Consider the following 24,010-nt stretch of genomic DNA (forward strand, 5'->3'; position numbering starts at 1 on the left):
AGAAACGCACAAACGAAGATTTTTTTATCCCGCAGCGTCCTGGATACTCTACCAACTAAGTTGTGTAGAGTCAATTCTGCTGATTTTTCCGCTTGATAAACATACTGGTGGCGATTCAGTGGACCAGATAGCAATGGCACCGTACGGATATACCGTTCCAGAACTTTTTCAAGGGTTTTCAACAGAAGTGACGTTAGGCTGATGGGTCGAAAGGCATTAGGAGTGGGCGCCGAACAGCCCGCTTTGGGTATATAAAATATCCTTACCTTAGTCCATTCTGCCGGCACATATTTCCAGGCGACACTCGTTCTAAAAATGTTTACCAAAATTGGCAGCAACAGTGACCTTCCTTGCTGTAACAAAGCAGGAAAGATATTGTCTTCTCCAGGCAATTATCGAACTAATACTAGACCTGGAACTAGAAAGTTTCGAGTTTAGGTCGTTCTATCTCCAAATAGTTGCAATTCTACCATATTCTGAAACACGTTGATCTAAATTAAAATATAAATGGTAAAGAATTATTTAAACGCCCCGAGTATACAGCGGAGTTGTTTTAATTTTCATTTATTCATTAGTACATTTCGTACCTAATAAAATTCTCATCTGCCTCAAGAATAGTTTTACCAGAGATGCAAGGGTATAGCCGTTATTATTTAATGCATCCACTACGTGCTACGACCTCTCAACGGGTGGTGCACTTTATTTCCACCTATTTCCGACGTAATACAAAGCTCCTTAAGACGACTGCGGTGCTTTCCAACCCGCTGCGAAGGTTTAATGCTCTTACGTTCACAATTTCACCAGAAATTATTATGAAAAATGTGTCGCTTTGAACTGGAAGTTCGAAAAAAACTTCAATATTATTATTTAATTCAACTGTTGTGTTATGTCGAGTAGGAAAAGTAGTAGTTTTTTCGATCGGGGGTTGAAACACCCTCCCTCGTTTTATTAGCTCCTTATCTTCTCGGAACGACGACGCGACGCTTTCTTCCCTCGGGGCGAAAATGAAACTTTATAACATTTTTCACAATGCTGCCTCCCCCGAGGACGCAATCCCGCTGTAGTGCATTGTGCTGTTCGGGCATCAGATTATGTCGTTTTATTATCGACCACCTCAACTTGTATAATAAAACCTACAATGTGAGTATATTAATATCAATACGCCGTTATAATGGTTAAATAACAAAATTGAGTTTAACCGATTGGTTTTGGATTCGCCACTCCCATATCTTGAAGGCTCTATTCGATCGTATTTTTGAAAAGATACGAAAATATGCAACCGGTAACTTAGGAAGCGCGTGGGTGGAGGAGATGAGGAGAGTTCGGCGTCGAGTTACGATGTACGTGCCACGCGGGCGGCACATCAAAGCCGGCAGAAACATAAGGGGAATAATAAATGCGGCGGAGGCGTTCGCGAAGATACGTGTGTAGAGGAAGGGCGCAATGCGACGGGAATATGAAATTGGATGGGGCACAAAGAGAGGCAGTTATTGCGTTAGCAATCTTCGTCTGTCGCCGTCTGATTGAAACCTCTTACCGTTCCATAGACATCTTAAACTACGTCTATATTGTTCAATTCTGTTTTTGTTATAAAACAGTTTTTTTAATTTGTGGTCATCTACTGAGTGCAGAAGCGCCAATGATTTGGAACCGTCCAATACTAAAAAAGATTCTCATCAAAAGTAAGTATGATTACCAATTGGTACTATGATGATTAATCAAAACCCGCACATTAAAGCGATTGCATGAATTTCCAAAAAAAGGAAAAATTATGGTCACATGAAATTACCAATTTCGTTTTGATTGAATCGGTCATTTCTAAAACCGTTAAAACTGATCAGAAAAGGAAATCAAGCCCGATTTGATTTTACATAAAAATGATCACCGTGATACCATTAATAAATTTATGATAAAAGTGATCATTTTTAATGGTGAAGAAAATTATATATGCGTCGAACCGCATTGTTTGTATTCAATAACAAACGTCGAAAGAGGTGCCCACTATGGGTAGTCCTGGAAAACTCATCAAAAGCGCGCGGCTGTTTGCGGATTGAAAAACTACGCGTCGCTTTGAGCCAGAAAACGATTTTGCGTGTGCCGGATATCGCGATCCTGCAAACAGAGAACTATCGCTTTAATTAAAACAAGGGAAAACACGCCGTTCGGCGTTCAGTCCTGTTTGCTTTAAATTTATTCCGTCAATAGCGACTCTAGTAGAGCGCCCCCATCGTGGTCCTGTCCGCGCGCCGCCTCTGTTTAGAAATTGCCGATTCAATTTAAATTCATTCCTCATTTCACGCTTTCCGGAAACCACCCGCCGCCAACCGCTCTCAAAGATATCAACTTCACGTTTTCCCTCTCTCTCACACTTGCGATTCTAAACTCATTCGAATTAAACTTCTCGACTTGCTTTACACACCGATTTAGTTATCGATTTACATTGATCGTAGTTTCCCTATGCACACAATGTAATGTAAAGGCGACGAAGTGTTTGGGTAGAAAGGGATTTTGAGAGTAGAGGGTGGGGTGGCATGAGGTGCAAAATCGCCCGCCAAAAGTTATTTCCCCGCGTTACCGGATATGACCCGTTCCGCTATGGCAAGCGTTAAAGGAAACTGTTATGATCATCTCTCGGGAGAGAGAAACGAGAACGTCTCCTTGGTAAGATGCGGCGTCGTGAGGATGACTCGAACGGCAGAAACGTCGGGTTTTATGGGATGGAATTATAGTCTCGATTAGTGTGAACACTTACAAAAAAAAATCATTTAATGTCTAAAAAAAACGGATTTTCGATTACAAAAAGATCTTTCTTTCATTATAAATTAAGATTAAACTATCATCTCTTTTAGTTTTGTACTTAACGATGAAAAAAGATACTGCTGACATAAGAGTCGATACTGTTAATAGAATACTTGATTCCACTGAAAAAAGTCTAAAAACTGCTGGCAGAAGACTACATAGTACTGGCACAAGACTAGATACTGCTTGCATAAGAATAAGTACTCCTCATAGATCACCAAATGCTGAACTAAGTCTTCAGACGTACGGCTAAACCCGAATATTTCTAGTTCTAGGTTTAGAGCTAGTTCTAGTGCTAGTGTCAGTTTTAGTTGTTAATCAGTGCTACATTGGTCTATATTTTTATTGAATTAAAAGATGAACTAAGACTAAACCTAAATCTAGAATCATTGGGGTTTAGCCGTCTTAAGAGATGTACGGTTAAACCCGAATGTGTCTAGTTCTAGGTCTAGTATTAGTTCTAGTGACAATGCTAGGTAGCGCTACTCAGCACTAGATAATATTATGTTGGACATTTTTATCGAACTAAAACTAGAACTAACACTAGATTTAGAACTAGAAACATTTGGGGGTTGTAGGTCTACTGTTAATTCTAGTTTTAACTAGTATTCAGTGCTAGATTGTTGTATATTTTTATTGAACTAAAAGTTGAACTAACGCTAGCCCTAGAACCAGAATCTAGTTCTAGGTCTAGTATTGCTTCTAGTGACAGTGGTAGGTAGCGCTAGTTATCACTAGATAATGTTGGATAATTTTATCGAACTAATACTTGAACTAACACTAGACCTAGAACTAGAATCATTTGGGTTTAGCCGCACGTCTCTAAAGACGGCTAAATCCGAATGATTCTCCTTCTAGCTCTAGAGTTGGTTCTAGTGATCAAATTTAATACTCTATCACTAGAACCAACATTAACCTACACAATCTATCAACAACACGACCTAGAATCATTCGGGTTTAGCCGTCTTGAAAGACGTGCGGCTAAACCCAAATGATTCTACTTCTAGGTATAGTGTTATTTTTACATAGTAAGAGTGCGCCTGAAGACTTAGTTCAGCATTTGGTGATCTATGAGGAGTACTCATTCTTATTCAAGCAGTATTTAGTCTTCCGCCAGTACTGTGTAGACTTCTGCTAGCACTATTTAGACTTTTTCCAATTGAATCAAGTCTTTTATTGATAGCATCGACTTTTGTGTCAGTAGTATCTAGCAGTGTTCAGGTTTTTCATTGTTATCTATTCTTCTGCCTTCTTGAATGAGAGTCTGGTCCTATATTGACAGTAGTATTAATGTCAGTAGTATTTAACACTCGACCACGCGCAATATCTGTGAGATACAAGACTCGTACTTATATTCGGTAATCTTGTCAATTCGGTAATATTGTTGATGAAAAACAATACGCCTATTTGCAGAACTTGACTCAACCCCTTTTGATGACCTCTATGTGTACTCTGTTTTCATTTCTATTTACTGTATCTTTGTTATTTTGAGATGCATCAATAAATATTCTTATTATTATTATTATTATTAATTACCGTGTTGTTATCGTGTGTTTCGTACCGGAAAGAAGAGTTACCTTCCTAAAACACTGTGCTGAATGTGGTCTATGAGTGTGCATCTATTTCATCAACTAGTTTACCCTTCAGCGGTAGTTTGTATCCACTAAATACATTGCGCGGTTCCGAGTAAATAATTCAATTTTTGAATTCAACATCTCATGTTTTTTGATTGTTATACTAAATAGTTAAATTGTGATATTTTTGAGATAATACGAATAAATGTGTTAAATTTGAGGTTAGCAAACAAAAAATTGTTTTAGGATCATGTCACTTCAATAGCAATCATTCAACTTGAACAATGGAGAGGAAATTCAAACCTACCAAGTTTGTTTTTCTACCTGTTTGATTCCGACGACGAAAATGATGAAGTTGGCAATGAAAGTGAAGCAATTGCGCGAGACAAAGATGGTGTTGCTAAAGGCGTTTCTGAAACCAGCGATAGTGGTTCGAAGTCAGAACAAAGTATGGATAGTGACTAAGAGTTAAACGATTTTTTTTACCAAAAACAAAAAAAAGAAAAGACCGTATAAAACAAGAATCATAACATCATCAATGACAATCTTGGTCGAGTTAGTGCTTCAGCAATGACAGCAAAAACTCCGATGGAACCGTGACAATGCTTTGTATGCGATAATATGATTGATATACTTGTGCGATACACAAATCAATTTATTGATCAAGAAAGGGCCAAATTTTCACTTGAAAGAGATGCACGTTCAATTTCTGCATCTGAAATAAAAGCACTCATTTGGCTCCATTGGTTTACGGTTTGACGATCGCGACACCAAATTAGCCAGAAAAAAGTTGGACAAATTGGCTCCATCTTCACCGAAAATTACAAAATGCATTATTCCGTTGGTCTAAATGTGACAATTCATGAAAAGTTAAAAGGTAACCGAAAAATTCTCATTTTGCAGTTAGTAACAAACCTGTTGATGTTTACCTGTTCCAATATACGGCGTGAAGAGCTTACAACTTACAGACTCAGCTATGTAGGAACTGTAAAAAAGAATAATCCACAAATTTCACAAAATTTTCTAGAAACGAAGCATATGGTTGCTTCAAGCATTTTTGGTTTTAGGAAAAAGTGCACTCTTGTTTCCTATATACCAAAGGCTAAAAGATATGTAATTCTTGTGTCTAGCATGCATTATGATCAAATAATAATTGATTCATCAAAAGGAGATAAAACGAAACCAGAAATCATAACCTATTACAACCATACGAAAGGAGGTGTTGATACAAACGATGAATTGTGCGAAACACATGACAAACGATGAGGTTTTCTCAAAAAGTTGGGTGAGGAACAAATAAACAAACATCTGAAAAACAGGAAGACCTGCAGCACTTCAACAAAAAATTAACCAAACTGCAGAACGGCTCAGCAGAAATGTACCAAACAGAAACAGAAATGCAGTACCTTCTGTAGAAGTTGATAACCAGAAAAGGAAAATAGTTACTAAACCGTTTGAAAAACAAAAAAATATTTTATACAAAAGTTGTTTGACTCATGACTTTCTATTACGTAAAATTATTTTCACTTATACAGAATGTTCCATTTAAGCGTAACGGAGAGTACATAAATTTATTTAAATGGAACATCCTGTATATTTCATCACATTATGAATACAACTAAATTTGTTTATACAACCGTATATGTTACTGTTTCACAGCGGTCATAGTTCCGGAGATATTCAATTGTTCTTCCAAAATGTGCCCATTACAGGATCTTTTTAAAAACGATGTAAAAACGAAATTTTTTCCGATTTTGCCTTGAAACTACGTCAGACAATATTCAAAGCCAGTAGGTAGATGATAGTATTCAAAGATACAATATACAGGGTGTTTAAAAAGCTCACTTTTGGTGTTTTTCAAATGGCTTTTTTTTAAGTTTTTTAAATGGAACATCCTGTATGTTGTGTGCTATTTGAATTGCTCATCAAGTTCCCTTTAATTAATGATAAGTGAGTACGTCATATGTCTAGCTTTAATGGTTTTCCTGATATTTAGAATTTAAAGAAAAATGTGTAATAAAATGTCATTATTGTACTTAAAAAACTGACAGAATGTAAATATATTCTGTCCTTTTTTGTCACTTTTTTTTGTTTTTTCTTTTTCGTTTGTCTGTCATTTGTAAATCAGTAATATTATATTAAAATACAATTAAAAAAAAACTTTAATAAATAAATAATCAAAACGTGATAAAAATACAAGAAATATAATTAAATGGCAGAACAATAAATCCCTTTTTTAATTATTAAATTATTTGAATGAAACGCAGCAACAATCTATAAACAGTTACTAAACGTTGCTCAACAAGTAGATATTAATTTAATTAATACTTAGAAGTTATTCAAAATGCCGCCCATTTTCTCTTCTACAAGCATTAATGCGCGGTATAAAAGATCTTGAGGTATCTCTTAACATGTGCATCTTATTTTCTCTAAAGTCGTAAATTATAAGGCAGAACAATTGTATATTTTGTTACTTACATCTTTTTAAATCTCATAAAGTACCAAGTCGCATTAAAATCTGATATATCGGAGCAAAATTATTTTACATTATAAAATATTAATCAAATAATAAAAGGAAGAACAAAGAAACTAATAAAAATAGATAGAATATAATATTAAGTACAATAACGCATATTTTATTACACATTATTCTTTAAATTTTAAATATCAGGAAAACTACTAAAGTTAGATATATGACATACTTATCATTAATTAAAGGTAACTTGATGGGCAATTCAACCAGCACACAATATGTTCCATTTAAAAAACTTATGAAAAAGCTATTTGAAAAACATCAAAAGTAACTAAGCTTTGTGAACACGCTGTATAGCGTATCTAATATCTTTGGTTACTATCATTTATCTACTGGCTTTGAATATTATTTGACATAGTTTAAGGCAAAATTGGAAAAAATGTCGTTTTTACATCGTTTTTAAAAAGATCCTGCAATGGATACATTTTGGAAAAACTATTGAATCGCTATGAGTTAGTAACATATACGGTTGTATAATAGTTATTTATATTACAAGTGGGCTAGAAACATTATTACAGTACGAGTGTGTAGAATTGCACGACGAGGTCGTAGACCGAGTCGTGTAATCACACGAGTACTGTAATTATGCTCTAGCCCACGTGTGATATACATCATTTTATCTACGACTGCTAAAAATTACTAAAAAATTAATTTCTTTAAAAAAGTCTATTTGACATTTATAAAAATATTTTGAAATGATTGTTGACAATTTTGAATTGTCAGTTTCAACGACATGTTTTCTCATCTGTAATAAGTGTTTCGAAATGTAAAAACATAACAATTAATGTTTATAATAAATAGTATTGTTTTCTTTAAATAGGTAACACTTTTCCTTTTGTATTGTTGCTCGTTTCAATAAATTAAGTCTGTTCTGATTGGGCTAAAAATGCGGTACGTAATGAAACCAGTGCGGTAATGAACCTCATTACGTAACTCAAATCACCTCAAATGAGTGCGGTAATGATGACTTATCCAAGCAGTCGTAGATAAACAAATTTAATGCTATTCATAATATGATAACATGTATAGGATGTTCCATTTAAAAAAAATCTACATACTTTCCGTTACGCTTAAATGGAACATCTGTATAAGTGAGAGTAATTTTACATAATAAAAAGTGGTGAGTCAAACAACTTTTGTTAAAGCTTTTTGTATATTTTTGAGCCAATGTATCTCATAGATACTTTGCGTGTTCTGGTGTAACGATTCTATTGCGCGCCTTCTGCAAACAGTATTTACTTTTTTATAAGGATGATCCAATCTGCTTTAATAGTAATAGTATCTGGTCTTACATTCGCAGTATCTAGGTGATTAATTTTCTACCAGTTTCATGTAGTCTTCTACAAGAAGTTTCTGCTTTTTACGAGGAGGATCTAGTCTTCTATTAATAATATCGAGTCTTGTGGCTACAGTATCTAATCTGACAGAAACGATATAGTGTTGATTAGTGTAAACACTTAAAAAAAAAATCATTTAATGTCTAAAAAATCGATTTTCGATAAACGTAGAGCTAACACTAAACCTAGAACTGTAATCAAAAAGTATGCAAATAAAAACTTGAGTAAATTAGTAGTTGTTTCTATTTCGATAATATATCTTTTTTTTGTAGATAGAAAAAGCTTTCGAGTTTTGTGGGTAACATAAAAGAAGCAATCCGAGCAGCGATAATTACAGCGTATCCCGTTTCATGGGAAAACTTGAACCATTCGTCACGGGATTAAAGCCATTCGTCCGGGGGTCGGCTTTATTGTTATCACCGCGGCGATTAACTTTTATAACTTGGCCGGAGTCGATGCTGGAACACCACCACCAGCAAATAGTGGGTAGTGAGTCCATTGGACGTTCGCCAAAACTAAATCTGAATCTCGTCTAGTACTCTCGTTCTCCTTTCGCACGTCAAACATCCGTTTCAATAAATTTTTACTAAAAACGGAACGTGTTTCGGTTCACTAAGGAAACATCGCGCTATAAATAAGTACACCCCAACGGTCTCCTTTTCTTCTGTTTTTCCATCCCCCTTTCCCCGTACTTTCAACACTAATTTATCTCCGCGGACTTATTTACGGCTACAGTTGCGAATTACAGCTGGTTCAGTTATGAGGAAAAGATGGAAAAAAAATTACAAGACGAATGAAATTAGCCCCCTCCACTCAAGAATAAAAAAGTAACATCCCCAGGATTTATGAAGAGTTGTAAAATCGATAAAGAAGATAACCTGATATCACTCATACTAAATCGGAATTTATGCTGAAAGCTTGCGTCATTAGGGAAGGGGGAAATGCAACGTATCGGTTTTCCTCCCTTCTTGTCCCCCGATAAACGATGACATCGGGGGGACGTAATGATAGGGGAAGATTCCAAGAAGACGACATATATTGACAGCGGATGGTATCTTCTTAGTTCACGTTCCCGAGGGACTCTGCTGAGACGACACACACTCTCTGAGTTCTGTTTCCTTTTCTACCACCAACCCCGTTCGTTCCGTTCGATAAAGTCAAGATAAGGGCTCGCCGAGGCGACGACTACGACGTGCGCATTTTGCAACCCTTAATTACGTACAACGTCCTCGGGTTTCAAGGATTACGTTTTGAGCGGTTTCCAATTGGGAATCGATCGTGCAGACGCAACACGATGCAAATCTACGATTCGATTTAAACATAAATTTATCAGATTTAATTTAATGCGAAACATTTTTTGTTCAAATTTAACGACCGTTATCTCTTGCATATTAAGAGCCAACTACCCGGTGAATTTAGAAATTCTTACCTCGGCTTTAAACGAGCGCGCTATCTTGTGAGACGTTCGCTAAAGGGATTTATACGAATTTCGTCGTCGTTGAAATAGCCGCCCACCTCCAAGAACGGCGCCTGCAGATTAAATTAGCGTTTTCCTCGCGAACAACAGCGGATAATAAGGGAAGTTTCAAGATACGCGTTTTGGAATTCTAGCCGTTAACGTTTACGGCCGCCCAGTTCTTAGTGTATTTAGCGAGTAGAGAGGTGTACAAAAGGGAAGAGTGCCTATTATCTCAAGAAATTTCTTTGTGGCACCTTTGCGTCGGAAAATTTTAAACTAAACAAAGCGAAATTTTCTTACGACAGTAACCGCTTGAGGATTGCGAATGGGTTTGAAATTTTTAAAGTGGTTCTTGGGGGAGTTAAAATGTCGACGCAGACGTCGAGAAAATTTACCTTTGACAATCAGACGTTGAAAGATGGAAATGTTAATCTGTTCGAGTGTAAAACGGGAAAACTGGGGAAGTTCTTATCAAAACATACATTTTGCGGGGTAAAATTGAATTAAAAAGAATTTGAGAGAAAATAAACCCTTAAAAAAAAGAATCAAGTAAGAGGAAACGTCAGAGGCGTCCGTCTACTAGAATTTTCGAGTCCCGAACGATAATATGTCATATAAATTCAAGTAAATGCCTCATAAAATATGCGACAGTCGCGTGATGGATTCTTCCTCGCTGCGTGGGAAGTTTGCATGTGGAACTTTCCTTACGAAAGGAAAAACCTCGGTTTTCCCAATCCTAAAAGTGTTCCGCAGGACATTTTTATCGAGAAGTAAACATGCATATGTAAATACGGTCTAGAAAACGTTGCACGTTCTCGTCCTCTTTCAGTTTCCTCTCCTACCCATGGTTTTGATTTTATAACCGAGCCTTCCCTGCTGAGCGTCTTAAGACCCACCTCAACGAACCCAGCAGGATCCCTCCCGCAGGAACTTTGTAGAGGGTGTCGCAGGACCGACATGCCCCTTTTATTAGAACCGGTCCTTTCGCTTTAGGGTGCCGACGCAGTTCATTCAAATTTCATCCCTCGGGATATTTTATAGTCCGTTGTCATTGCCGAGACCATTTCTCTTTATTTTTTCTACCTCGTATCCCAACAGAAATTGACGAACATTTCTCGTAGAAGGGAAAAAATGCAACCTTTTGTATGAATAAAAAAGTCACAAAATTAAATTGGACATTTATTACGGAAATTTCATCATAATAAATGTTGACTTATAATCCACTTAAAATATTATTATATCTCGTTCTCATTTTGATTCATTACAAAGTATAGATAGTCCATCAGCTTTTTACAAGCAATGAGTGGTCTAAAAATAGATTTGGTATTCTATTAATGGTATCTAATCTTTTACCAGCAACTGATCTAGTGTTCCATTAGCATCTAGTATCTAGTCTAGTCTGCTTATTCTTATACAAGCAGTATTTAGTCTTCTGCCAGTACTATTTAGTTTTCTGCCAACACTATTTAGTCTTCTGCCAACACTATTTAGTCTTCTGCAAGTACAACCTTGTGTCAGCAGTATCTCAGTCATTTATTAGCATCGTTCATTGCTGTATCGATACATAAACCTCGTTGTAAGAAGCGGCACACGTGCGTTTATCGTGCTTCGTATTTTATGGTTTTTGAGTGATTCCTCGCACTATTTTATTGCTGAAACATCTACAATCTGCATTTCTATTTGGTTCATCAGGACTTTATCGATATCTGTGCTTGTAAGTGCGTTATTTAACGTTTTTTCCGATAAATATTTTATAGCAACGAATAATTTCTATATATTTCTACGTATTCTTTATCTCCTTGTGTATCCGTACCGCAGTCCAGTTTTTCCTTGTCTTTAAAAGACTTCACGTCGGACCCCGTGGAGTGAAGGGCTCTCTTTTTTTTGTATTTTTGTCTAATTTTCACTCACTTCAGACCGCAATGCCTGCTTGCAAATGTTGTAATACTAAATGTAAAGACGAAGATTTTGTGAAATGTTTTGTCTGCGATAGTTGCTTTACCAATGCATGTTTGGGTTCACCCGCCAGCGAATCTAGATTATTGAGATCTAGAGCTAATTTTAAGTGAACATGTGACAATTGCGCTAAGTGTTACAGTCCTATAGCTGCACTGAAGGCACTCATTCAAGATCTGAGTGCTATAGTTCAGTCTTTGTCTGATTCAGTTAATAATATGAATGACAGTTCGACCAATCATCCCTCGTCTGAAGTGGACTCCTTGATTAACAATGTAATACATGAAATTAACGAACGGGAACCCAGATCAACTAACGTAATTTTAACCAATGTCCCTGAAAGGGATGACAGCATTCTCACGGATGGGATTCAATGTATTTTTAAAGAAGTAATTCCCTCCCCAATGCGTATCAAGAGGGTTCACAGTTTTCGTCTGTTGGGGTGGGTTCTAGTCAAACAAGAAAATCTAAGCCGAGACTTATTAAGGTTGTACTGGAAAGGCTGACGTCCATTCATTGTAGAATAAATCAAGAAATCTAGGTAGCATTTACATTCATCGTGATCGAACAGCCAATGAGCAATTATATGATCGAAGTCTTCGTGCTGAGCTTGCTAGATATACCGAGCTCGGAGAAAATCAAGTATGTGAATGGCATACCAGTTATAAGCAAATCAGCAAGCAGTCAGAAAAATTGAATACTACCCAACAGAGCCTGTATCAACTTTATTATCAAAATGTTTAAAGATTTTGTAAGCTCCGTTTGTGCTTCTGACTTTAGTATTATCGCATTGTCTGAGTCGTGGTTGAAAGATACTGTTCCTGATTATGAAGTGTTGCCTAATCCTTACACAATGGTTAGAGCAGAATGCAGCGAACGTCGTGGAGGTGATATATTACTGGAGGTTGACTCGAGGATCGCTGATGTGTTATGTCTTAACTTATCTTCTCCAGTCGATACCATTGATCTTGTTTCTGCCAAGATTCGCTTTAAGACTTCGGGTTACTGTTTGAAATTGGTTCTTTGCTACATACCACCCGCTACTCCGCTTGAGTTATAAGCTTCTCCTGTCTTATCTGGAAACTGCTCTCGATTTGTCGTCTGGAGCTGTTCTTCTTGGTGATTTTAATATCCCAAAATATCCCGAGCCATGCTGTGATTTTTGTTGTTTACTTGATAACTTCGCTAGTTACAACAATCTAGATCAATTTAATCATGTCACAAACAATACGAACCGCACACTCGAATTGGTATTTGTTTCTTCAGATGTACAACTAGACGTATTTAAGTCCTCATTTGAACTTGTCAGCAGAGATAGTTACCATCCTGCACTTACGATGGACTATGCCTTCTGAGGATGTGGGTCGTTATCAAATTCGTCAAGATTCTAGCTATGCATTTCGACGAGCTAACTTGTGAGCATTTTTACAGAGTTCTTTATGAATTACTGGATGAGTACATCCCTAAGGAATGTGGTAAAATAATTGAATTTAAACATCCAACATGGTTTAGCCAAGGTCTAAGGCACTTGTTCAGCAAGAAAAAACATTGTCATAAAATGTATAGAAAAACTAAAGCACAGATTCACCGTCAAATGTACTCCCGTTATGGACGTGAATGTAAACTGCGTTTCCGCCTGGACCGTCAAACGTATGTCGCTTCTGTGGAGAGAGATGTAAATGCCGATCGAGAGAAGTTTTGGTCGCTTGTAAATTCATCACGCAAAATTCATTACCTTCCCATTGGCATGGCGCATGCGATACTATGCTGACCGCCACCAAAGACATTGTAGATCTATTTGCTTCTAATTTTGCTAGTTCTTACAATTTACCGGGGAATGTTATTATGAATTCCGAAAGTTTTGATAATGCAATCACCTTTGGAATATCTGAGATCAGTAAAGAGGAATAGTGGGCGTCACTCAGGAGTTTTAAATCGAAATCCACAACTAGGGCTTGCAATACCGGACCAAAATCTCAATACCGGTATTAATATTCGGTATTCAAAATTTTTCAAACCGGGATACAGGTATTAACACCGGTATTACTATAAAAAAGTTTACTCACTAAATTACAATCACTAAATATATCTAATTGTAAGAATTCTTCCCCTCTGCGGCGTCATCTCTACTAACAACAGGTTAATTCCCACTATATTTTTAGATTGGCAACAAAGCATAAGATACAGAATCTGAAAAGATAATCAAAAAATGGAAAGATATTAGGAATCTGTACAAAGCACCAATAAACTTAAAGGTCTGGATACCATTATTGTTTTGTTGTCTTTCACTTGGTCCAAAGGTTCAACTTCACTGCCGCGTCAAAAAATGAAATTACACTTCATCATCTGAAGCTCTGTGCAATTCCTGTTTTGGAATTTTCTGGAAAGGTGCAGATTCAAGAAAGAAACTTTAACATAATGACTCTTGGTAGTTTGTCAGACTTATCATACTACTGTTATACTTGGTGGGACATTACACGAATCAAACTGACCTGAAACACCATTATGGAGTAAAAACTCCAAAAATAGTTGTATGCAGAGACTATTTTATTGTTGGTTAGGTATGACAAATTTATTGCACACGCACATTAAGTTGTCGTCATCAAAGGTTGAGTCTTCGTTATCTTCAACATTCTGTCAGAGTACAAAATGATATTTCTTGTAGATGGTATTCCCACTGATCAAAAAATGTCACTTGAAAAAATGAGGTTAGTACGGACATAAGATAGATAACAAATTTCTGTTTGGTCAACATCATTTTCCAGCACAGCTCTAAACAGACACGGTCGTTTTCAATCGGTCGCTTCCGGCTAGCATTTTTTTAATGAAACGTCAAAAAATGTCACTTGAAAATGTAAACTTAGAACGGACAAAAAATAGATAACAAATACGAGTCCTCTACGTCATTTTCCAGCACAACCTCAAACTAGCACGGCGGTTTTCGAAGACATCGGCCGCCCCCGGCCATCGAGGGCGCTAAATAAAAACAATGCCGAAATACCAGTATTTTGCCATCAATACCGGTTTATAACACCGGACAAAAATTGTCCGGGATCCCGGTTTTCGGGATCCCGAGATCCCGGTATTGCAAGCTCTATCCACAACAGACCCGAACGGTTATTCGGGTTTTTTGTCAGAGACTGTGCGATCCCTCTTCAAACACCTCTGCGCCATATTTTCAATTTGATTATTAAGGCATCATACTTTCCCCCGGTCTGGAAACAGAGCAGAATTTGTCCAATTTTTAAAAAAGGTGATAGACATTGTGCCGCCAATTACCGACCCATTGCTATTATAAACAATTTCGCTAAGTTGTTTGAACAGATCATTATGAGGAAAATGGAATTTAACCTAAATTCACAAATATCAACAGCACAGCACTGATTCTGCAAAGGCCGTTCCACTACCACCAATTTAACAGTTTTCACTCAAAACGTTTGCGAAGGCTTAGATTGCCGTTTACAAACGGACGTTATTTACACTGATTTTTCAAGCGCATTCGATCAACACGACCATGATATTCTGTTTCGAAAAATTAAGGAGTTTGGTTGCGATTTAGGTCTTTCGTTGCTTCTGAAATCGTACCTATCAAATCGAACGCAATATGTCGAGATGTCCAGAATCAGGTCGAAGCAAATAATGGTCACGAGTGGTGTGCCACAGGGTTCATGTTTAGAACCTTTACTGTTTAGGATGTTTGTGAATGAATTGCCAAATTTGTTCAAAAGTTCAACATTAATGTATGCCGACGCTCTGAAGCTTTCCAGAACAATCGAATCGGACAATGATTGTACCAGCTTGCAGGAGGACTTGACCAAGTTGTGTTCATGGTGCCAAACAAATGGGTTTTTATGGAACGTTACAAAATGTCAAATCATGACTTATACAAATCAAAGAAAAGTTATTCATTATGATTATCGGCTGGAAGGTACAAGTCTTGAACGTGTGTCTGAAATTAAGGATCTGGGGGTTTGGTTCGACAGTAAACTGCTGTTCAGCGGCCACATAAGTAAGCTTCTGATGTCTTCTGATGCCCTGAAAGTCCTCAGGTTTATCACTCGACACAGCTGCGAGTTTGCCAGGTTGAGCTCAGTGTCCACTCTCTATAAAGCGTTCGTGAGAAATAAATTGGAGTATTGTGCAATTGTCTGGTCACCAACAGCTCAGAATAACATCTCTGCAATAGAACGGGTGCAGAGGAAATATATTAAATATAGGGTAAAACGCCAGTAATTGACCGTTGATCAGTGTTTGACCGTTTTTGTAAAAAAATGTAAAAAATAAGGATCCAAGGAATATCTAAAAAGATGTAAATCTATCCATGAATCCAGTCTCTTCTCCTTCTCCTACTACGCAAAAAGTCCACGATCATACCGTTCTTGAGTTCTTGTTGTTTAATTTCGCGCTAACTGCCGGCCTATTCACATCGTGCTAAAAATGGTAATTTTTATGTTTAGAAATTCGCCCAAACAAGGTAGTACTATTCAGCCGTTTTTGCGTGTATGGTGTTTTTTTTTGTTTGCCAGTGATCTAATAATGTTTTCTATTGGTTATATTAAAAAATTACCGCTTTAATTAATTAAATGTTAAAATAAAGCCGGTCAAAGACTAGTAGTTCTAAATTTAATTAAAAATTAGTGTTTGACCAAACGGTCAAATACTAAACGAATTGGTTGTTTTATAATCTCACAAGTACTTATATTTGATTAATAAAATGGAAAAATGTGTAATACCTGTTTTTAAAACTTGTATCTTTCCGTTTAAATTGTTTAGTATTTGACCAAAATTTATATTATTTTAAAAGTAAGATACAATCAATTTAAATATGCGGTCAGTTACTGATTTTTTCTTTGGTCATTTATAGGACACAAACACTGAGTTTTTTAACCGATTTTAAATTTTTATAAATATTTAAGCCTAATATAAATATAAGTGTAAATGTTTGGTTCTTTTCTATTTTTTTTAAAACCTTTTTTATAACAATAAAAGTAATTGAACACACTGAAGCAGTAATCAATCCGTACAATTAAAAGGATAAAAAGTTGGTCAAACACTGACTCTTATAGTGGTCAATTATCAAAAAATGGAAAATTTATATGGAAAATTTAGCAAATATGACTAGCAATATGACAACGAAGCCTAAGTTTAAATAGAGTGAAGAAGATCTTCAAATGGCTCTCGATGCAAGAAGTAGGGGTTTATCTTATGAAAAAGCTGCCAAGTTGTTTAATGTACCAAAGTCAACTCTTATTTATAAAGTAAAAGGAAAAACACCAATGCAGAGAAAAATGGACCCACCAGCATTTTTAAATTATGATGAAGAAAAACTACTGGTTGAATGATTGTTTCATTCAGCAGATAGGGATTTTCCTGTTACAAAAACCCAGTTGGAAAACACAAAATTTGGATGAAAAGTTAAGTCAAGAATATTTTGCTCCTGTTTTAAAAGATGTTCTTAAAGAGTCAAAAACTATAAACATTTTTTTGTGAACAAAATAGTATGGAAAAATAATGACGATGAATATTATATTAAGAATCGATCAAACATTTACGGTTTTAAGGTCAAAGACTAGATATTATACTTGAATAGTAATGTAATCAAAGTGCTACTTCTTTCATACTATCATGCGTTACTTCAGCGATATGATCTTAGTTCACTCGAATCAAGACGACAGCAACTGTGCGCTTCGTTTGTAAACAACTTACTGCTCGGCCGTGTGACAGCACCTGAAGTCCTATGTCGATTAAATTTTCGAGTACCAAGAATGGAGTCCAGGACCACTAAGACTTTATTACCGCATAGGGGTAACACCAATTGGGCCTATCAATAGAATCATGCGCGCTGCCGATTTGCCGATTTTGTAGATAATAGATTGTGTTAATTTTGTTTATATAATACTTATTAAATTAGTTCATGTATTATCACCTTCTTCAAATAATTTTTGTAATTATTATAATATTACCTTTGTTAAGGGACTTACATCTGTTGGGGTAATAAAGATTATTATTATCTACCAACTACATTTAGTCTTATATTGGTAGTATCTACTTTATTATAAGTTAAAATTTAAAATTCTGAACTTAATTTAAGTGAAAATAAAAAACATTTGAGGTTTATTTTAAATCGAAAATGGGTGTGAAATATGCTGACAATTTTATCGTACCCTTCTTTGGGGTAGGGTGGGTCTTCCATCATCGGGACGAACGAAGTCGCTACCGCCTTTTTCCGTAGAGAGGCGGAAACCGCCTCGAAAACGAGATATTTCCCGAGGGAATCGGCTCGAAGAAAATAGATTTCTCGTTGGCCCCGCGTTCATCGATTCCTCAGGCATTGTTTTTCCCCCCGTGAACTTGAGTGATTTTAAACTGTGTACGTTTTCGGATATTTCCGACATCAACATACGAATTTACAAAGAAACACGAAAACAACTTTATTGAAACTTTACAGTTTTGATTTTCGTTCAAGTCGTTTTCAATATTTACTCGGAAAGGCTTTAAATTTTTAATCAGGTCAAAGCGAAAGAGGTAATTTTCAGAGGAACTAGTCGTGGAAAACCCCAAGATAATCCGTTGAAATAGAAGGGGCGAACCAAAGGAGTTGAGAGAGCGTTTCATTAATTGAAAATTAATACCCCGACCTCTCTCCACGACCGAATTAATACTCGATGAGGTTGGAACGTTGCCACATTTCACTTACCTTAGTTTGTTCTAATTATCCTTGGGGAAAGATTTTAAATCGATTTCCACCATAAATTAATTTGTAATAAAAAAAATCTCTTGAATAAAACTTTAAGAAAGGAGTCTGTAAGAGAAAATCAATTACAAGAACGGGTTGCGATCTATGCAATACGATTGGACGGTATATATTTTACACGGTGCCCTTCTGGTCCCGGTTTTCCGGGTTTGCCTTTTCTTGAAACTTTCGGAGGGAGCTTTCCTGTACGGCTACGATAACGTTTTTCACGCGCGCCAGTCGAACCGAGTTATTTTTGCAGAGATAACTTGGCGCGAACGGTTATAGGGTTTCCTAAAAGAGTTTCTCACAAGAAAATATTTTACTTTTTTATACAAAATTCTTTCTAAAAAAATTTCGTTAATATATCTTAAAAAAATCAATTTTCGTCCTCCTTGTAAAACATGTATGTAAATCCCACTTTTGTCCCTTGTTGGCAAACGTTGGTCAAACAAAAACCGCGCCTCCCAAAAGTAATTCAATATTCTAGTAAATCCTTTAAGGGAGCACCCATAAAGGTGATTCCCGAACCATTCACCGGGTTCTCTTTTAGAGAGGACGTCCCCGGTACCCATGGTTTTATACATCACAAAAACCCAGTACGTGCTCCCTTCGTCCAAACAGAGATTTCAGTTCATTTGTCGTTAAATATGTCACCCGGGGACCATTGCGAACGCTTGAAATATTACCTTTGTCCCATTTTGAACGACGACGAAAACCCGAATACGTTGCAATATGGCTGTGTAAATGGAATTGTTATTAAACCCATTTAGATTAATATCTCGTTTTTATTTCGAAAATTAGGATTATCACCAAAATTCGTTTAATCCTTGGGTAATAATTTCCAAATGGAATCTCGTTTATGTTTAAATAGAATTGAATTGGTTCGTGTATCAATAATTCCTGATAAAGGAATTTGAAACGCATTGTGTTCGGTAAATTGTTAACGATTATTTCGATTTTTAATTGTCATTGATAATATTATTATGATTTAATCAATAAATTGTAATTATCATAATACTGCTAGCTAAGGAGATAAAAACAGATAACAAAACAAAGATTAAAGTACACAGCGATGCTTCTGGATGAGTACAAAATGAGAAACAATAAGATAAACATAATTTGTTATGTAGGTGATGAAAGCGTTAGTAATGTTTCAGAATCTCGAAGATGCAAGCTGGAGCTTGACGACAAAAAAGAGATTGAATAGAGATGAGAGGGAATAGACAGAAAGAAGAAAGACTGGAAATTAACTAATACTAGCAGAAATTAAAAATACAGAAAAGAATGAGACTGGTAAAACAAAGGAGACGAAAGAAAAACTATGAAACCAAGAAGGAGGCTGGTAATGGCCCAATGAGACTATACAGTGACCGTAGGGAGAAGAAAGAAAATGTACAGAAAGGAGAAAAGACTAGAAAGAGACTTCTGGACGAGTACAAAATGAAAAACGATAAGATAAACATAATTTGCTATGCAGGCGATGAAATCGTTAGTAATGTTTCAGAATCTCGAAGATGCAAGCTGGAGCTTGACGACAAAAAAGAGATTGAATAGAGATGAGAGGGAATAGACAGAAAGAAGAAAGACTGGAAATTAACTAATAATAGCAGAAATTAAAAAAAACAGAAAAGAATGAGACTGGTAAAACAAAGAAGACGAAAGAAAAACTATAAAGCCAAGAAGAAGGCTAGTAATAGCCCAAAGAGACTGTACAGTGACCGTAGGGAGAAGAAAGAAAATGTACAGAAAGGAGAAAAGACTAGAAGAGACTTCTGGACGAGTACAAAATGAAAAACGATAAGATAAGCATAATTTGCTATGCAGGCGATGAAAGCGTTAGTAATGTTTCGGAATCTCGAAGATGCAAGCTGGAGCTTGAAGACAAAAAAGAGATTGAATAGAGATGAGAGGGAATAGGCAGAAAGAAGAAAGACTGGAAATTAACTAATAATAGCAGAAATTAAAAAAACAGGAAAGAATAAGATTGGTAATACAAAGAAGACGAAAGAAAGACTATGAAGCCAAGAAGGAGACTGGTAATAGCCCAAGGAGATTGTACATCCGTAAGGAGAAGAAAGAAAATGAGCAGAAAGGAGAAAAGACTAGAAAGAGACTGATAATAGATAAAATTGACTTAACCGAAAGGAAAGAGACTGGAAATAACAAAAAGTGGAAGGAAGGAAATTGGTAATGGAAGAAACAAATGGAAAAGACTGCAGAAAGACTGGTCAGAGAAAGGGGCAGTAGAAAGAGGTTACAAAAGCAACAAAGGAATCAGATGGGTACGACGGTCTCAAACTTTTCTGACCAATGTCTCTTCTATTTAGCAGTATTCTTTTCTGTCGAACATCTTTATTGCGTTTCCAGTTTCTTTTGAGTCTCCTTCTTCACTTATCTTATTCTTCCTTAGTACATCTCAACACTATGCCATATCATCTCAGGTCAAGATAGATAGCGTCGTCCAGGACATCACAGTCTACATCGTTCTATACATCCCTCATTATTATGTCATCAGGATGATTGTTGATCAGTTGATTTGAATAAATTCTATTGATTCTAGCGCGAGACTAAACAAAGACTATAAAGCCAAGAAGGACACTTTAATAGCCCAAAGAGATTGTACAGAAAGAAGATGTGTAGAATGGAAGAAAGGCTAGAAAGAGACTGATAATAGATGAAATTGACTCAACTGAAAGGAAGGAGACTGGAAATAACAAAAAGTGGAAGGAAGGCAATTGGTAATGGAAGAAACAAATAGAAAATACAGCAGGAAGACTGATCACAGAAGGGGACTGTAGAAAGGGCAGAAAAGGAACCAGATGGATACGGCGGTTTCAAACCTTTCTGACCAATATCTCTTCTATTTGCAGTATTCTTTTCTATCGCGCATCTTTATTGCGTTTCCTGTTCCTTTTGAGTCTCCTTCTTCACTTATCACTCACCACTATCTTTATCCGATTTCTGTCTCTTTCCAGTTTATTTTCTTTGTTTGCCCCTGACTTTCCTCTCTGTCCAACCTTTTTTTATCTTTTTTTTTGTGGCAAACAAAAACTTATTGGAAAAAAAATTTTTGATAGCTAAGAAAACTACTAGTTTTATTAGTCGATTTTTTTAAGAATCATGATAAAATAACTTTCTGAAAATTGCAACCTACAACAAAATTGAGCGAAAATTTGACTCCAAAAATTTTAAATGATTGCAACCTATTCAAGAAGGCGCAAAACAAGCCGACGAAAGCATTAAAGATTGTAGGGCGCCTCAGGCAAACATTTTGGTGAAAAAAATAGTAGAAAATAAAGTTAAAATTTACAATGTGACATGTATGAAGTTAACTTGTGACATCTGACCCGATATCCGTTAACATTTTCCAGGACATCTCTCAATATTAACCTAAAACTAGAACTAACAGTAGCACTATCACTAGAACTAACACCAGACCTAGAAACTTTCGGGTTAAGTCTTGCGTCTTTTGAAAAAGTGTTTGACGTTTCGGATGCCACGATCTGAAAAAATTTTGACAACTAATACGAAAACTTTAGTTTTGTTGAACTCCATGGTGTGTCCTCCTTTGTGGCAATACTCCACGACTGCAGATTGTTGGATTTTATTCAGTCGGACGTCGCTTTTGTGTTCTTTGATGCGGCATTCGATGTTACGTCCAGTTTGGCAATGTAATACTTCCCGTAACTTCACGATAGCCGATAGACTCCCGCTCCCTTAATGAGGTTAATTTGTCTTTGGCTATCAGAAGAGCGTTTTGTATTTTGCTGACCATACCGTATCGTACCACGATATCATTCTTCTTCAGACACCTCGGAATTCGCTCGTCACACTTGAAAGATCAGGAAGGCAGATAAAACCGGCTGGACTTACCGAGCCTTCCCTCTGTTTGCGTGGTTTGATGGCTCGTTGGATATCCCTTATTGTATAGCCGTTCTTCTGCAGTACATCTTGTAGGAAACTCTCTTCTTTCTTTAGGTTTTCTTTATCACATATCCTCTCTGTTCGCTGGAACAAGGCTTGAATCACGGACCTTCTCTGTGGTGGCTGGTGATGAGATGAAGCCTTCACGTATTCGTAAGCGTCTTCTTTCGATATACTCCCAGTTCCATGCCCCCATCTGTCTTCCTAGTGACCAACACATCCCAGAAAGATAACTGTTTTACAGTTTCCGTTTCCATGGTAAATTTTATCATGGGGTGCTGTGAGTTAAGGCGATCTAGAAATTCTTGGAGTAGCTCTTTGTCAGATCACGAAACTGCCATCGACGTAACGGAACCAAAACTTCGGTTTCCGTGGACTCTTCTTTAACGCTTCCTCTTCAAACATTTCCATGTAAAAATTGGCAATTACAGGTGACAGAGGTGATCTCATAGCTGCCCCTTCGCATTGCTCGTGGAATTCTCCTTTCCAGCTACAATATTTAGATGATAGGCAGTACTCCACTAGTCCTGGAACATCCTTCGACAAACCCTCCAGAATGAGTTTCTGGCGAACACCATCCACAGCATCTTTGACTGGTACTCTGGTGAATAGAAATCCACCTCGAAACTTACCAACATATCCAGGGGTCTAACTTCATACCCCTGATTGATTCTACAAAATGTGTGGAATCTCTGACATATGATTCCATTTTACCTGTAAAAGGAGACAGAATCTTGGCAAGCTGTTTTGCTAGTTGATAGGAAGATGCTAGCAAACTCACCGAAACCTTCTCCACCCGAATTTGACACAAACAACTTACTTGAACATTAGACAATAATTAGTCTCTGAAGTAGGTTGCAACATAGCATCCGAAACGTCAAACACTTTTTCAAAAGACGCACGGCTTAACCCGAAAGTTTCTAGGTCTAGTGTTAGTTCTAGTAATATTGCTACTATTAATTCTAGTTTTAGTTTCATTAACACCGGCTGTGAAAGCCTTCGTACTTATATCTCTCAATATCTTTGTCACTACTCCCAGTAGTAATCCCAAATATTATTTAATATTGATAGTAATACGCTTCGACATCGTCCTGGATATCCTATTATATCGTTCCTATCACAGTTCAACAACATCCCTAGCATACTAACTGCTCTATATTGTTTTGATTATCTTTTATTATCAACCCTAGCACTTTTAATTAGCTAATCATTGTTTTGGACATCTTTCTATATCACCTTCGTACATCTCAACACTATGCCGTCCCTGCCATCTCCAACTTCGTCCCAAAGATCCCTTAATCATCACTCATCAGTATCATTTCTGGCATCTTTCAACACTGTCCTGGTTATCTCCCAATATCGTCATCTTTAACATCATCTTGGGCATCCTTGTAAATCATCTTTATACACATCAACATCTCCCTATTGATTCGTCAATTCGGGCAACCTTCCATATCATTTCAGGTCATCCCAGATACCTATAGCACAGGGTAACCAGAAATGACTCTGACGTCGACTCGTTTAATGATGGCGGCACCTACTTTTGTCAACTCGATTTAAAATCCGCCATTTTATCGCGAGTTACCAAAGGCACAGAATAACCAGAAGTGACACTGGCGGTATCCCGCCAAATTTTTACCACCAATAGCAGCAGACCTTGGCAACTCGCTATAATATGGTGGGATAGCGCCA

General features: G+C 36.7%; 1 long non-coding RNA gene across 1 annotated transcript; it reads left to right on the plus strand.

Annotated features, from left to right (window-relative positions):
• Positions 1 to 1,532: 1,532 nt before the first annotated feature.
• LOC139429422 (uncharacterized) lies at positions 1,533 to 16,603 on the plus strand. The gene is made up of 2 exons (XR_011640069.1): positions 1,533 to 1,682; positions 8,516 to 16,603. It is a non-coding gene; the product is annotated as an uncharacterized lncRNA (long non-coding RNA).
• The last annotated feature ends 7,407 nt before the right edge of the window (positions 16,604 to 24,010 follow it).

This window comes from Onthophagus taurus, chromosome 3 (assembly GCF_036711975.1).
Source record: "Onthophagus taurus isolate NC chromosome 3, IU_Otau_3.0, whole genome shotgun sequence".
NCBI classification, from domain to species: Eukaryota; Metazoa; Arthropoda; class Insecta; order Coleoptera; family Scarabaeidae; genus Onthophagus; species Onthophagus taurus.